The sequence below is a fragment of the Schistocerca serialis genome, chromosome 4 (assembly GCF_023864345.2).
Source record: "Schistocerca serialis cubense isolate TAMUIC-IGC-003099 chromosome 4, iqSchSeri2.2, whole genome shotgun sequence".
Taxonomy (NCBI): Eukaryota; Metazoa; Arthropoda; class Insecta; order Orthoptera; family Acrididae; genus Schistocerca; species Schistocerca serialis.
Genome location: NC_064641.1, coordinates 723,381,904 through 723,399,209, shown reverse-complemented (window position 1 = coordinate 723,399,209; position 17,306 = coordinate 723,381,904).

Sequence of the window (17,306 nt, the reverse complement as noted above, 5' to 3'; positions counted from 1 at the left end):
AACGTGCGCGTGGGGCACACTATACTCATTAAAGCCTGTACTATGATAAGTGAATGGGTTTCACCTTACGAGACAGGATTTTTGTATAGATATTGACCGCGTGTACCTGAATGGAGGCAAATCAGACTTACACCCACTTTGTAATAACAATGATACGTCAAGCAAGTTCGAAATGCAACTACACGTCAGGACGGACAAAAGAAAGCACAGCAGATGCTACCAATTTGTTAATAATACGGTCGCCAGCCTAATTAGGCATTAACTGAGTTTCTTCCCTGTACTAGTTGGCAGATATTCGTGCAAAGCAACAAGTAGTAACACTGCATAATATAGTAGAATTTTAGAACCAGAAAATCTACTGAACTGATAGTTTCACGTTCTGTACTAATATGGAAAAACCATAAATACATAACACTACACTATAATGTATACTACCAAACTTCGTGCTGTCTATTGATCTGATTAAAATCGGGCATAGGTTACCCTAGAAATAGCACTTTGGGGCCACACACAAAATGTCAGTTTTGATAAAGATAAAATACTGATAACTTTTGACATACATATTGACTTTAACTTTTGCTAGTCAAACCAATTTAGAACACTTCAGAATTCAAATGAATAAAAAAAAAGGGGAGGGGGGGAACCTGAAGCTGTTGTGATCACTGTATTAAAAAAATTAATTACTGACATCATTATGCGCTCAAGATTTGCAATATATGAGTTACTGCTCTCTTTATTTCCTACTCATTTAAATACCTTTATATCTGTCTCGAAATAATTAAACTTCATTACTAAATCAATATTAAAGATATCTTCCAACTTTATCAGACCTTCGTTATTCATTTACTGGTTCATTAACAAAACAGTTCTTTAAACACCATTCTAACATAGTTAGGTCTGCAAGTAATTATTATCAACACACATTTTAATTTTTCATCTCGGGACACTCGGATTGCACAACATTTGGAAAGGACCCTGTCTAGGTTAGTTGTGAGGATAATTAAACGATAGGAAAGTTCTGGTAAAATTTAAGTTGTTGTTAAGTTGTTATTGAACAGTATGGAACAAAAGTAACACTGGTCCATACGAATACAGTACTAAAAGTTTCAACCTGTTTGTATCGATGCGGCGGTTGGCAGGCGGCGAGATGGCGAGGCACAGAGCACACATACAACCACAGCTATGGCTCTTGACGTACCGGCACTTTATTTCTTCATAGCGTCGCGATACTTTTCCGTTTAGTGCCTATGGAATTTTGCCATGCTGTATGGGCGTTGGAACGGCATACCCGAGGCTCAATAAAACTACGTCTTCCAGGAGAGCCTCCTCGATCCAGAACGTGTTGCTCAGACCAATGCCAAACTCCAACTACTACTGCTGAGCCCACTGTGCCGTACAGTTCCCGCGTGCATTTTCCCGCGCTCGCCTGCCATACTCGTTTTACCGCTCCCTTACAGACAGGGTATTCACCCGAGGTTTTGCATTCTACATATCCTAATACATTGCCTACGTATGGACCAGACGCACAATTACAATTTTAACATCTTACAACAGTCTCAGCATTTGTTACACTTCAATTCTATTACAATATTGTTTGACATTTGACATATACATTAATCTACATCTACATCTACATTTATACTTCGCAAGCCACACAACGGTGTGTGGCGGAGGGCACTTTACGTGCCACTGTCATTACCTCCCTTTCCTGTTCCAGTCGCGTATGGTTCGCGGGAAGAACGACTGTCTGAAAGCCTCCGTGCGCGCTCTAATCTCTCTAATTTTACATTCGTGATCTCCTCGGGAGGTATAAGTAGGGGGAAGCAATATATTCGATACCTAATCCAGAAACGCACCCTCTCGAAACCTGGCGAGCAAGCTACACCGCGATGCAGAGCGCCTCTCTTGCAGAGTCTGCCATTTGAGTTTATTAAACATCTCCGTAACGCTATCACGGTTACCAAATAACCCTGTGACGAAACGCGCCGCTCTTCTTTGGATCTTCTCTATCTCCTCCGTCAAACCGATCTGGTACGGATCCCACACTGATGAGCAATACTCAAGTATAGGTCGAACGAGTGTTTTGTAAGCCACCTCCTTTGTTGATGGACTACATTTTCTAAGCACTCTCCCAATGAATCTCAACCTGGTACCCGCCTTACAAACAATTAATTTTATATGATCATTCCACTTCAAATCGTTCCGCACGCATACTCCCAGATATTTTACAGAAGTAACTGCTGCCAGTGTTTGTTCCGCTATCATATAATCATACAATAAAGGATCCTTCTTTCTATGTATTCGCAATACATTACATTTGTCTATGTTAAGGGACAGTTGCCACTCCCCGCACCAAGTGCCTATCCGCTGCAGATTTTCCTGCATTTCGCTACAATTTTCTAATGCTGCAACTTCTCTGTATACTACAGCATCATCCGCGAAAAGCCGCATGGAACTTCCGACACTATCTACTAGGTCATTTATATATATTGTGAAAAGCAATGGTCCCATAACATTGCCCTGTGGCACGCTAGAGGTTACTTTAACGTCTGTAGACGTCTCTCCATTGATAACAACATGCTGTGTTCTGTTTGCTAAAAACTCTTCAATCCAGCCACACAGCTGGTCTGATATTCCGTAGGCTCTTACTTTGTTTATCAGGCGACAGTGCGGAACTGTATCGAACGCCTTCCGGAAATCAAGAAAAATAGCATCTACCTGGGAGCCTGTATCTATTATTTTCTGGGTCTCATGAACAAATAAAGCGGGTTGGGTCTCACACGATCGCTGTTTCCGGAATCCATGTTGATTCCTACATAGTAGATTCTGGGTTTCCGAAAACGACATGATACTCGAGCTAAAAACATGTTCTAAAATTCTACAAGAGATCGACGTCAGAGATATAGGTCTATAGTTTTGCGCATCTGCTCGACGACCCTTCTTGAAGACTGGGACTACCTGTGCTCTTTTCCAATCATTTGGAACCCTCCGTTCCTCTAGAGACTTGCGGTACACGGCTGTTAGAAGGGGGGCAAGTTCTTTCGCGTACTCTGCGTAGAATCGAATTGGTATCCCGTCAGGTCCAGTGGACTTTCCTCTATTGAGTGATTCCAGTTGCTTTTCTATTCCTTGGACACTTATTTTGATGTCAGCCATTTTTCCGTTTGTGCGAGGATTTAGAGAAGGAACTGCAGTGCGGTCTTCCTCTGTGAAACAGCTTTGGAAAAATGTGTTTAGTATTTCAGCTTTACGCGTGTCATCCTCTGATTCAATGCCATCATCATCCCGTAGTGTCTGGATATGCTGTTTCGAGCCACTTACTGATTTAACGTAAGACCAGAACTTCCTAGGATTTTCTGTCAAGTCGGTACATAGAATTTTACTTTCGAATTCACTGAACGCTTCACGCATAGCCCTCCTTACGCTAACTTTGACATCGTTTAGCTTCTGTTTGTCTGAGAGGTTTTGGCTGCGTTTAAACTTGGAGTGAAGCTCTCTTTGCTTTCGTTGTAGTTTCCTAACTTTGCTGTTGTACCACGGTGGGTTTTTCCCGTCCCTCACAGTTTTACTCGGCACGTACCTGTCTAAAACGCATTTTACGATTGCCTTGAACTTTTTCCATAAACACTCAACATTGTCAGTGTCGGAACAGAAATTTTCGTTTTGATCTGTTAGGTAGTGAAATCTGCCTTCTATTCTTCTATTACTCTTGCTAAACAGATAAACCTTCCTCCCTTTTTTGATATTCCTATTAACTTCCATATTCAGGGATGCTGCAACGGCCTTATGATCACTGATTCCCTGTTCTGCACTTAAAGAGTCGAAAAGTTCGAGTCTGTATGTTATCAGTAGGACCAAGATGTTATCTCTACGAGTCGGTTCTCTGTTTAATTGCTCGAGGTAATTTTCGGATAGTGCACTCAGTATAATGTCACTAGATGCTCTGTCCCTACCACCCGTCCTAAACATCTGAGTGTCCCAGTCTATATCTGGTAAATTGAAATCTCCACCTAAGACTATAAGATGCTGAGAACATTTATGTGAAATGTATTCCAAATTTTCTCTCAGTTGTTCTACCACTAATGCTGCTGAGTCTGGAGGTCGGTAAAAGGAGCCAATTATTAACCTAGCTCGGTTGTTGAGGGTAACCTCCACCCATAATAATTCACAGGAACTATCCACTTCTACTTCTCTACAGGATAAACTACTGCTAACAGCGACGAACACTCCACCACCGGTTGCATGCAATCTATCCTTTATAAACACCGTCTGTACCTTTGTAAAAATTTCGGCAGAATTTATCTCTGGCTTTAGCCAGCTTTCTGTACCTAATATTCACATTGAAAATTGTTTAAGTTTTCTTAACACAATTGCATGAAACAAGAAAACAAATGAAATCAGAACATTAATTACTCAGGTTTAACGAAAAATCAGATGGAAAAAAAATTATTTATATGTACAATAGTACAGCGTTCTTGTTGTTGTTACACCTTGTACTCAATAACTCGTCGGAAGTCCCCTGCAGAAATATTGAGCTATGCTGCCTCTATAGCCGTCCATAATTGCGAAAATGTTGCCTGTGCGGGATACTTTGAACGAACTGACTTCTCGATTATGTCCCATAAATGGTCGATGGGATTGATGTCGGGCAATCTGGACGACCAAATTGTCCACAACGTTACTCAAACCAATCGCGAACAGCTGTGTCACCGATAAAAATTCCACCATTGTTTGAGAACACGATGAATGGCGGCAAATGGTCTCCGAGTAGCCGAAAATAACAATTTACAGTCAATGATGGATCCAGCTGGACCAGAAGACCCAGTCCATTCCGTGTAAACACAGCGCACACCATTATGGAGCCACCACTAGGTTGCGCACTACCTTGTTGACAACTTGGGCTCTTAGCTTCTTGGGATATGGGACACCCTAACATACCTGCCATCAGCTCTTACCGTCTGAAATCTTGAATCATTCGAGCAGGCCTCGGTTTAATCGGTATGATTATGAGCCCAGTAGAGGCACTGTAGGCTATGTCGTGTTGGTAGAAAAGGTACTCTCGGCAGTCGCCTGTTGCCATAACCCATTAGCGCGAATATGTTGGTCGTATATTCCAAATTGATTTCTGTGGTTATTTCACACAGTGTTGCTTGCCTGTTAGCACTGACAAATACGCAAACGCCGCTGCTCTCGGTCGCCAAGTATAGGCCGTTGACCACTACGTTGTCCGTCGTGAGAGATAATGCCTGAAACTTCGTATTCTCGGCACACTCTTGACACTGTCGATCTTGGAATATTGAATTCCCGAACGTTTTCCGAAATGAGATGGTTCAAATGGTTCAAATGGATCTGAGCACTATGGGACTCAACTGTTGAGGTCATTAGTCCCCTAGAACTTAGAACTAGTTAAACCTAATTAACCTAAGGACATCACAAACATCCATGCCCGAGGCAGGATTCGAACCTGCTGCCGTAGCGGTCTTGCGGTTCCAGACTGCAGCGCCTTTAACCGAAATGAGATGTCTCGTGCGTCAAACTCCAGCTGCCATTCCGCGTTCACAGTCTGTGAATTCTGTCTTACGGTCGTATTACGTAGGAAAGCTTTTCACTTGAAACACATGAGTACAAATGACACGTCCGCCAGTGCACTACCCTTTTACACCTTGTGTACGCGATAGTTGCGCCACTTGTATGTGTGATAATTGCTATCCCATGAGTTATCATATCAGTTCTTCTGGCGCGATGTTTGTACAAAAGTCATTTTACGCAAAATAGCCCTTTCCAGGCAATGAATTTAATACTAAAGCTGTTTTTGAACACAGTCAGAGGAATGCCAACGATTAGGATCTACAAGTTGCTAAAATCAGCCGATTTATCAATGGGCATAAAATTTAGGTTACCTAGCTTTCCGCACCGTACCTCGGGTAATGATAGTGTGCTGACGTAAGTTGGTTGGTTGGTAGATACGCGGGAGTGGACGAAACAGCGAGGTTGTCGGTGCTATTGTATTAGGAAAGGAAGTCGGCCGTGCCCATTCACAGGATCCATCCCGTCATTGTGACCGAGCGGTTCTAGGCGCTACAGTCTGGAACCGCGCGACCGCTACGGTCGCAGGTTCGAATCCTTCCTCGGGCATGGGTGTGTGTGCTGTCCTTAGGTTAGTTAAGTTTAAGTAGTTCTAAGTTCTAGGGGACTGATGACCTCAGAAGTTAAGTCCCATAGTGCTCAGATCCATTTGAACCATCCCGTAATTTACTTGAAGTGATTTAGTGACATCACGGAAAGCCTAAATCAGGACGACCGGGCGCAGGTTTGAACCGTCGTCCTCCCGAATGTGAGTCCAGTGTGCTAACCACTGCACGACTGACGTAAGTTGCGGTCTTCAGTTAACTCGGACGAACACCAATCCGTCAGTCGGAAGGGCGCGTTTTTCACACGGAAACGGGCTGCTGTCACTGGCGAGCTGTAACTGGTGGCTGGCAAACCTAGGAGAGGGCCTGTGCCCGCTCGCTGGCAGATAGCGCAGGCGCCACGGGCTAATGGACGCCGGCGGGCAGACTTTCAACTCTTTCCGGGCCTCGGCGCGGTGCCGCGCTGCGCGTGGGAGCCCGCGAATCGCCGACCGTGGGTCGTAGGCGCCACCCGGCAGCCCATTTAATAAAAAGCCCGCCTCGCCGCGCCCGTGCCTAATCTGGGCGCTAGACTGTGGACCGCGGCGCGACGCCTCGGCAGGAGACAGACGGTGACGTGGCCGGCCGTCCCGCCGTCGCATCCTCCGCGGCCCGACGCAGCGGCTCGGCGCGTCGGCATTAATCGGCTGGCGCCCGGCCGACATCAGCTCCATTAGCAGCACAAAAAGCACGGCCGGCGCTGCGGGGCAGCCGTAGGCACAGGCCGTCCCAGCCACTGTTCCCGCCACCCGTGACGTCACGTGGGGGGGACCGCAACTCTGGTACCACCGGGGATGCCATTCTACTACATCACACACTTGCACCGACTACTACGAATTAACAGGAGGAATTAGATCAGTCATAGAAAAGGTCAACGGAAAATTGTGGATATGTTCCTGATTATAAAAGACTCTGCCTGAAAAGTGAGGTACTAGCTGCCTCAGTCTACCTACCACAGCACCTTTAAAAATTTTCGAAAAAGATTTGGAATGAGAAAATATTCGCGCGTTTTTTATCGTGAAACTCATTTCTCATTCCCACAAGCTCCCTTTACTGTAACTCACTCACACCCACTAGTCCATCGTTGTAAGTCGCTCGTACCCATCCACTCCCACTTGCCCTTTCTCATTCACTCATTCAGCCCAACTCATTGTCATTATCTTTCTGTGTCTGTCTGTCATATACAGGGTGGTCCATTGATAGTGACCGGGCCAAATATCTCACGAAATAAGCCTCAAACGAAAAACCTACAAAGAACGAAAATCGTCTAGCTTGAAGGGGGAAACCAGATGGCGCTATGGTTGGCCCGTGGAATGGGGCTGCCATAGGTCAAACGGATATCAACTGCCTTTTTTTTTAACAGGAACCCCCATTTTCATTACATATTCGTGAATTACGTAAGGAAACATGAATCTTTAGCTGGACCACTTTTTTCGCTTTGTGATAGATGGCGTTGTAATAGTCACAAACCTATAATTACGTGGTATCACGTAACATTCCGTCAGTGCGGACGGTATTTACTTCGTGATACATTACCCGTGCTAAAATGGACTGTTTACCAATTGCGGGAAAGGTCGATATCGTGTTGATGTATGGCTGTTGTGATCAAAAAGCCCAACGGGCGAGTCTTATGGTATGTTGCTTGGTATCCGGGACGACATCATCCAAGTGTCCGGACTGTTCGCCGGATGGTTACGATATTTAAGGAAACATGCCCTTGTATGTGATGAACACTTGCGCCGAGGATAAGATCCTCGGTTCCGCTACTTAAGGAGTCTCCGACACAGTCATAGCAACGCAGAGGGGTCGCGCGGTTTGAGGCGCCATGTCACGAACTGCTCGGCCCCTCCCGCCGGAGGTTAGAGTCCTCCCTTGGGTACGGGTGTGTGTGTTGTCCTTAGCGTAAGTTAGTTTTAGTTACTTTAAGTAGTACGTAAAACTAGGGACCGATGACCTAAGCAGTTTGGTCCCTTAGAAATAGATACACATTTGAACACAATCTCTGGGAACCTATTCCGTGCGCATGTGCTTTCGTTAACAGTTGCCAGCGTTGCACCATGTCAAATACAAGCGGAAATCTAGGAATGTGGAATCTGCCTCCTGCCCTTCATACGTGCCCTTCAGGTAAAAACAGGAACCTTCTTCATGCATGGGAGATGGAGGTCTACCACACCATATAACTCCCTTGATTGTACCGGGGCTCGTTAAAAAAAAAAAAAAAAAAAAAAAAAAAAAAAAAAAAAAAAAAAAAATCCCCACCATTCCGTCTGCATAAATGATCAATGTGGTTTAACAGCTCGATGGTGGCATATGCAATATCTATATTGGACAGGAACCTGATCCACAATAACTGCTTTTTAGGTGACCGGGTATTGCCTCTGCATTCACTGCTCCTGTTACATCCCCGCGATCTCTGAGTCCCAGGCCGCGCTAACGGTGGCGCTGGGGTTAGCACACAGGACTCGGAATCGAAAGGACGACTATTCGTTTACGAGTCGGGCCAACGTGATTTACCGTGATTTCCCTAAAATGACTCCAGGTAAACGCAGGGCTGCGTCCGTTGAAACGGGCACGGCCAATCTGCTTCTCCACCCTTTCGTAATTCGAGCATGTCCTCCGTTACTAATGACCTGGTTGTCGACGGGATGTTTAACTATAATCGTCATTCCTTTTGGCCGAACTAATCTCCAGGTCAGCGTATTTATGACGGGTGTTGCGTGTCATATTTATTTAAATGGCCACTTTGATTACATTACCACAAAAACCACTACTGCTACTAAAGCAGAGGTGCCATCTACATCTACATCTACATTTATACTCCGCAAGCCACCCAACGGTGTGTGGCGGAGGGCACTTTACGTGCCACTGTCATTACCTCCCTTTCCTGTTCCAGTCGCGTATGGTTCGCGGGAAGAACGACTGTCTGAAAGCCTCCGTGCGCGCTCTAATCTCTCTAATTTTACATTCGTGATCTCCTCTGGAGGTATAAGTAGGGGGAAGCAATATATTCGATACCTCATCCAGAAACGCACCCTCTCGAAACCTGGCGAGCAAGCTACACCGCGATGCAGAGCGCCTCTCTTGCAGAGTCTGCCACTTGAGTTTATTAAACATCTCCGTAACGCTATCACGGTTACCAAATAACCCTGTGACGAAACGCGCCGCTTTTCTTTGGATCTTCTCTATCTCCTCCGTCAGACCGATCTGGTACGGATCCCACACTGATGAGCAATACTCAAGTATAGGTCGAACGAGTGTTTTGTAAGCCACCTCCTTTGTTGATGGACTACATTTTCTAAGCACTCTCCCAAGGAATCTCAACCTGGTACCCGCCTTACCAACAATTAATTTTATATGATCATTCCACTTCAAATCGTTCCGCACGCATACTCCCAGATATTTTACAGAAGTAACTGCTACCAGTGTTTGTTCCGCTATCATATAATCATACAATAAAGGATCCTTCTTTCTATGTATTCGCAATACATTACATTTGTCTATGTTTAGGGTCAGTTGCCACTCCCTGCACCAAGTGCCTATCCGCTGCAGATCTTCCTGCATTTCGCTACAATTTTCTAATGCTGCAACTTCTCTGTATACTACAGCATCATCCGCGAAAAGCCGCATGGAACATCCGACACTATCTACTAGGTCATTTATATATATTGTGAAAAGCAATGGTCCCATAACACTCCCCTGTGGCACGCCAGAGGTTACTTTAACGTCTGTAGACGTCTCTCCATTGATAACAACATGCTGTGTTCTGTTTGCTAAAAACTCTTCAATCCAGCCACACAGCTGGTCTGATATTCCGTAGGCTCTTACTTTGTTTATCAGGCGACAGTGCGGAACTGTATCGAACGCCTTCCGGAAGTCAAGAAAAATAGCATCTACCTGGGAGCCTGTATCTAATATTTTCTGGGTCTCATGAACAAATAAAGCGAGTTGGGTCTCACACGATCGCTGTTTCCGGAATCCATGTTGATTCCTACATAGTAGATTCTGGGTTTCCAAAAACGACATGATACTCGAGCTAAAAACATGTTCTAAAATTCTACAAGAGATCGACGTCAGAGATATAGGTCTATAGTTTTGCGCATCTGCTCGACGACCCTTCTTGAAGACTGGGACTATCTGTGCTCTTTTCCAATCATTTGGAACCCTCCGTTCCTCTAGAGACTTGCGGTACACGGCTGTTAGAAGGGGGGCAAGTTCTTTCGCGTAGTCTGTGTAGAATCGAATTGGTATCCCGTCAGGTCCAGTGGACTTTCCTCTATTGAGTGATTCCAGTTGCTTTTCTATTCCTTGGACACTTATTTCGATGTCAGCCATTTTTTCGTTTGTGCGAGGATTTAGAGAAGGAACTGCAGTGCGGTCTTCCTCTGTGAAACAGCTTTGGAAAAAGGTGTTTAGTATTTCAGCTTTACGCGTGTCATCCTCTGTTTCAATGCCATCATCATCCCGGAGTGTCTGGATATGCTGTTTCGAGCCACTTACTGATTTAACGTAAGACCAGAACTTCCTAGGATTTTCTGTCAAGTCGGTACATAGAATTTTACTTTCGAATTCACTGAACGCTTCACGCATAGCCCTCCTTACGCTAACTTTGACATCGTTTAGCTTCTGTTTGTCTGAGAGGTTTTGGCTGCGTTTAAACTTTGAGTGAAGCTCTCTTTGCTTTCGCAGTAGTTTCCTAACTTTGTTGTTGTACCACGGTGGGTTTTTCCCGTCCCTCACAGTTTTACTCGGCACGTACCTGTCTAAAACGCATTTTACGATTGCCTTGAACTTTTTCCATAAACACTCAACATTGTCAGTGTCGGAACAGAAATTTTCGTTTTGATCTGTTAGGTAGTCTGAAATCTGCCTTCTATTACTCTTGCTAAACAGATAAACCTTCCTCCCTTTTTTTATTTTCCTATTAACTTCCATATTCAGGGATGCTGCAACGGCCTTATGATCACTGATTCCCTGTTCTGTACATACAGAGTCGAAAAGTTCGGGTCTGTTTGTTATCAGTAGGTCCAAGATGTTATCTCCACGAGTCGGTTCTCTGTTTAATTGCTCGAGGTAATTTTCGGATAGTGCACTCAGTATAATGTCACTCGATGCTCTGTCCCTACCACCCGTCCTAAACATCTGAGTGTCCCAGTCTATATCTGGTAAATTGAAATCTCCACCTAAGACTATAACATGCTGAGAAAATTTATGTGAAATGTATTCCAAATTTTCTCTCAGTTGTTCTGCCACTAATGCTGCTGAGTCGGGAGGTCGGTAAAAGGAGCCAATTACTAACCTAGTTCGGTTGTTGAGTGTAACCTCCACCCATAATAATTCACAGGAACTATCCACTTCTACTTCACTACAGGATAAACTACTACTAACAGCGACGAACACTCCACCACCGGTTGCATGCAATCTATCCTTTCTAAACACCGTCTGTACCTTTGTAAAAATTTCGGCAGAATTTATCTCTGGCTTAAGCCAGCTTTCTGTACCTATAACGATTTCAGCTTCGGTGCTTTCTATCAGCGCTTGAAGTTCTGGTACTTTACCAACGCAGCTTCGACAGTTGACAATTACAATACCGATTGCTGCTTGGTCCCCGCATGTCCTGACTTTGCCCCGCACCCGTTGAGGCTGTTGCCCTTTCTGTACTTGCCCAAAGCCATCTAACCTAAAAAACCGCCCAGCCCACGCCACACAACCCCCGCTACCCGTGTAGCCGCTTGTTGCGTGTAGTGGACTCCTGACCTATCCAGCGGAACCCGAAACCCCACCACCCTATGGCGCAAGTCGAGGAATCTGCAGCCCACACGGTCGCAGAACCGTCTCAGCCTCTGATTCAGACCCTCCACTCGACTCTGTACCAAAGGTCCGCAGTCAGTCCTGTCGACGATGCTGCAGATGGTGAGCTCTGCTTTCATCCCGCTAGCGAGACTGGCAGTCTTCACCAAATCAGATAGCCGCCGGAAGCCAGAGAGGATTTCCTCCGATCCATAGCGACACACATCATTGGTGCCGACATGAGCGACCACCTGCAGATGGGTGCACCCTGTACCCTTCATGGCATCCGGAAGGACCCTTTCCACATCTGGAATGACTCCCCCCGGTATGCACACTGAGTGCACATTGGTTTTCTTCCCCTCTCTTGCTGCCATTTCCCTAAGGGGCTCCATTACGCGCCTGGATGCGGTGCCCTTTTTCCAAAACATATTAAGCTATGGCAGCGTAGTAGTAACAGGGGAGAGTAGTTAATCTTGGTACATTTTTCTGATTTTCGCTTTAGCCAGTCCTGTAATAGAACTTGAATAATTTATTATTCCATTTTTAAACGATGTCATTCACTTGTTTTGCATTGTTTCTCTGAAATTAAAAAATTATCCATGAAAAATATGGTTTTTGCCAAAGTGACAATATGTTCCTACAAAGTTGTCAGTACCTAGGAACACATATCCTACTGAAATTTAAGAGCGTTGCAATCGAAAAATTGTTTGCAGTGTTGCATTTAATAGTCTGTCTGTCATATTGTTACACTATTGCAGGCAAGTAATCAGTAAGTTCAATCAAATCAAGCAAAAGTGGTATTGGAAACCATTTGAAAGCTAAACACATAGAAGCTATTTATAGCTTAAACTAATTTCTTTTTTCTAGACAGGTGAAATTCTTAATACATTACAAAACATTGTAACTGTCCCATGTTCCATGGTATAAGACCACTTCTGTTTCAAGGTACAAAATGGCTTATTAATTTTCTACATCGTTATTCCTTGTGTCTACATATTTATTTCTCAATACTGTTGACAAGGTGACGAACACATTTCTCCCAATGAGAGACAAGTTTTTTCGTACCGTCACTATAGAATGTTTGATGTTTGACTTTGTTGACGGAGCCACAACCTCACCTCTGCTTGCACCGTTTCGTCAACATCAAAGTGAAATCTTCCAAGGTGTCCCGTAGATTTGAGAAACAAATGATAATCGGATGGAGCTACTTCGTGACTGTCTGGAGGGTGAGCGATGACAGTGAATCCAAGGCGTCGGATTGTTGCAGGTGTCGCAGCGTTCGTGTGTGGCCAGGCAGAGTCATGCTGAAGGAGAGCTTACTGTACGTGTGGAAGAAATTTCCCGCGTTTAGGAATTCGATTACAGCACACCGTTTCTCACGTACCGACATTGTTACGCTACACATCGCCATGTTAAAACGTCACAATTCACACCCCTCCAGCGTCAGAGGGTTGCAACTGCGTCAACGAAACGGGAAAGTTGATCGAGTAAAATGTAGGACGTGTAACACTTCAACCGACACTGTGAACAGAATAAAAAGAATTCAGAGGCATTTCCTTTCATCACGCTCTCGTGGGTGCTGCACTATGAAAAACTGACGTAGCAAATAAAAGTTTCTCTTACTGACATTAATTCGCCTGAACATTTATCTATACCAGACCTTATTATAAGGCTATAACAGAATTTGTGGTGTTGCTTTAGAAGTTATATTAAACAGATTCGGCCTAAATACGTAAGACATTCGTAACGGATTTCGTTTCGTTAGTGTCATTCATTGTTACAGACTGAAGTATCGTTGAAGTATCCCTTTATGCAAAACCGATGACATGTACCTGAAAAATGACTTATCGCTAGCACATAATCAGTCTCTTGGTATAAAGAAGAAAATACATGATGACATCAAATCTTTTGTACTGCACAAGTGAATCGTTATACATATGGAGAGACTCTGGAATTAGAACGGGAGGGAACACATACGCACCATTTGCAAAAATGATAAATTAGAGTGTCAAAAGTCACAGATAAATATTCACATTCTGAAGCTATGATGTTCTACAGCTTACGTCGTGAAGGTTCGAATTAAAACAGTAATAAGCATAAACGGTATATTTTTGTCATTAAAATCGGCGAGTACCGTACAAGTATTAAATATCTAGAATGACATGCTACGACTAAGACACAAAGGGTGGATATTTGTATAACCGATACTTTTGTTTTGAATATTCTTTTCAATACAAATATACTCTACCGTTAGAAGTGAGATAGTAATGTTAAACGTTATTTAGTTAACCAAGTTTATAAAGTATCAAATTGAAAGTAAAATATGTGAACGTCGACTGTTATCTTCAGAGCGTAAGTGAAAACACCTGTCAATAATATAAATTTTAAGGTTATCGATTGCAGTTGTGATTATGACTAAACCTTGTAAAGCGACATAGTGTGTAAATGGAAAAGAGACAATAATTTGATCAATATCGGCGTGAAGGGCAAAATACATTGTTTACTCAAGTGTCGAACATTTATCTTTGCTAACATGTGTTGTTGTCTGACAAGTAGTCAGTAGCAGGCTATTTCTAAGATATTGCTTGCTTTTGATTTTGTTTGTTATCTATCCCTCATTATCTGTGTTATGTAGGAGAATACACTCTACCAGTCCAAAAACTTATGAGACATCATTATTAAAATTAGAGAAAAGTTGGAATAGAGGTTTGAAAGTCTTCTACTTACGTTTAAAATCTGGACTTTAATAATAAAATGGGAAGGTACTATTAATCAGAACTCAAGGAAAATTTGTGATCTAAATGACAATAGATTTATTCATCCTTAACATCACAAGACAACAAAAATGACTGAAGTAACGTCACACAAACATTTTTATTGGACAAACTCTTTCACTAACATGGTGTCTATGCTGGACAAAGTGATCAGCTGGGGATCGACACACGACATTAACCGGAACTCTAATAGCTTTATCTGACTTCATACACATGAATCCTGGTTATGGCACAAAAACTACGTCACCGTCAACAATCTCTATTCTACCATTCCAAAAAGAAAAATATGGTTCGGAAGAACAGGGTGCTGAGAAACATACACTCCTGGAAATTGAAATAAGAACACCGCGAATTCATTGTCCCAGGAAGGGGAAACTTTATTGACACATTCCTGGGGTCAGATACATCACATGATCACACAGACAGAACCACAGGCACATAGACACAGGCAACAGAGCATGCACAATGTCGGCACTAGTACAGTGTATATCCATCTTTCGCAGCAATGCAGGCTGCTATTCTCCCATGGAGACGATCGTAGAGATGCTGGATGTAGTCCTGTGGAACGGCTTGCCATGCCATTTCCACCTGGCGCCTCAGTTGGACCAGCGTTCGTGCTGGACGTGCAGACCGCGTGAGACGACGCTTCATCCAGTCCCAAACATGCTCAATGGGGGACAGATCCGGAGATCTTGCTGGCCAGGGTAGTTGACTTACACCTTCTAGAGAACGTTGGGTGGCACGGGATACATGCGGACGTGCATTGTCCTGTTGGAACAGCAAGTTCCCTTGCCGGTCTAGGAATGGTAGAACGATGGGTTCGATGACGGTTTGGATGTACCGTGCACTATTCAGTGCCCCCTCGACGATCACCAGTGGTGTACGGCCAGTGTAGGAGATCGCTCCCCACACCATGATGCCGGGTGTTGGCCCTGTGTGCCTCGGTCGTATGCAGTCCTGATTGTGGCGCTCACCTGCACGGCGCCAAACACGCATACGACCATCATTGGCACCAAGGCAGAGGCGACTCTCATCGCTGAAGACGACACGTCTCCATTCGTCCCTCCATTCACGCCTGTCGCGACACCACTGAAGGCGGGCTGCACGATGTTGGGGCGTGAGCGGAAGACGGCCTAACGGTGTGCGGGACCGTAGCCCAGCTTCATGGAGACGGTTGCGAATGGTCCTCGCCGATACCCCAGGAGCAACAGTGTCCCTAATTTGCTGGGAAGTGGCGGTGCGGTCCCCTACGGCACTGCGTAGGATCCTACGGTCTTGGCGTGCATCCGTGCGTCGCTGCGGTCCGGTCCCAGGTCGACGGGCACGTGCACCTTCCGCCGACCACTGGCGACAACATCGATGTACTGTGGAGACCTCACGCCCCACGTGTTGAGCAATTCGGTGGTACGTCCACCCGGCCTCCCGCATGCCCACTATACGCCCTCGCTCAAAGTCCGTCAACTGCACATACGGTTCACGTCCACGCTGTCGCGGCATGCTACCAGTGTTAAAGACTGCGATGGAGCTCCGTATGCCACGGCAAACTGGCTGACACTGACGGCGGCGGTGCACAAATGCTGCGCAGCTAGCTCCATTCGACGGCCAACACCGCGGTTCCTGGTGTGTCCGCTGTGCCGTGCGTGTGATCATTGCTTGTACAGCCCTCTCGCAGTGTCCGGAGCAAGTATGGTGGGTCTGACACACCGGTGTCAATGTGTTCTTTTTTCCATTTCCAGGAGTGTATATTGGAGCGCTACGCCGAGGTAGCGAATACCTTACCCTCCTGCTGGTCAGGGCAGCACACCACGATGCATTTGGCGACTGAAGTCAAGGACGGCTGTAATCTGTTATTTATGGCGAGCGCCGAAAAATGCAAGTACGCGGTCTCGCGTTCGGTTAATTCGGAACGCAGGTACTTTCCTATGAGCCTCTGAATCCCCAGTGGATTCCAGTGTGCAGATGGACCCATTTGCTGGTCTGCCAAACCAGTTTGATTCCACGCTACGACTATGCGTGACGGAATATGTCAGATGTTCAGACGGCTGACTCAAGACAAATAAGTACACCAACGCATCACTCGTGGTGTGCGTGATGCTAGAAGCAGTGCTGCTGACGTGTCAGAAGGCGACTGGTACAGGCTCTAAGTGACACACTAGTAAAGGACAAAAGTCTCACCGCTTAAGTTGAGACCTGCAGTTCTTCACTAGCGAAGCGCCAGTACAAGAGTGAGCTTCTCTTTCTGTCCACTTTCCTCCTCAGCTCGGTAGCAAAGCACATTTACATCTTACACGTCCCCCACTTTAGCACAAGCGAATCACGAGCTTGAGCACGGCATTTGAAACTGGGACAGTGGCCTTTGCTGTGCATACGGCGATTTGACCAGTCAGAGACTTTGAAAGTTAATTGGGAGAAAAGGGTAAAAGATTAAACTTCGTGGCATCTTTCCCATTCGTTTACGCCATGTCTTTTGCTAACAACATGACCAGGAACAACACCCATCCATAAAAAGCTTGTTGTCTCCCCTGTTGCGTCAATTTCAAAGTGGCCATAAGGTCGCTAAAAGATTTGTTCTTTC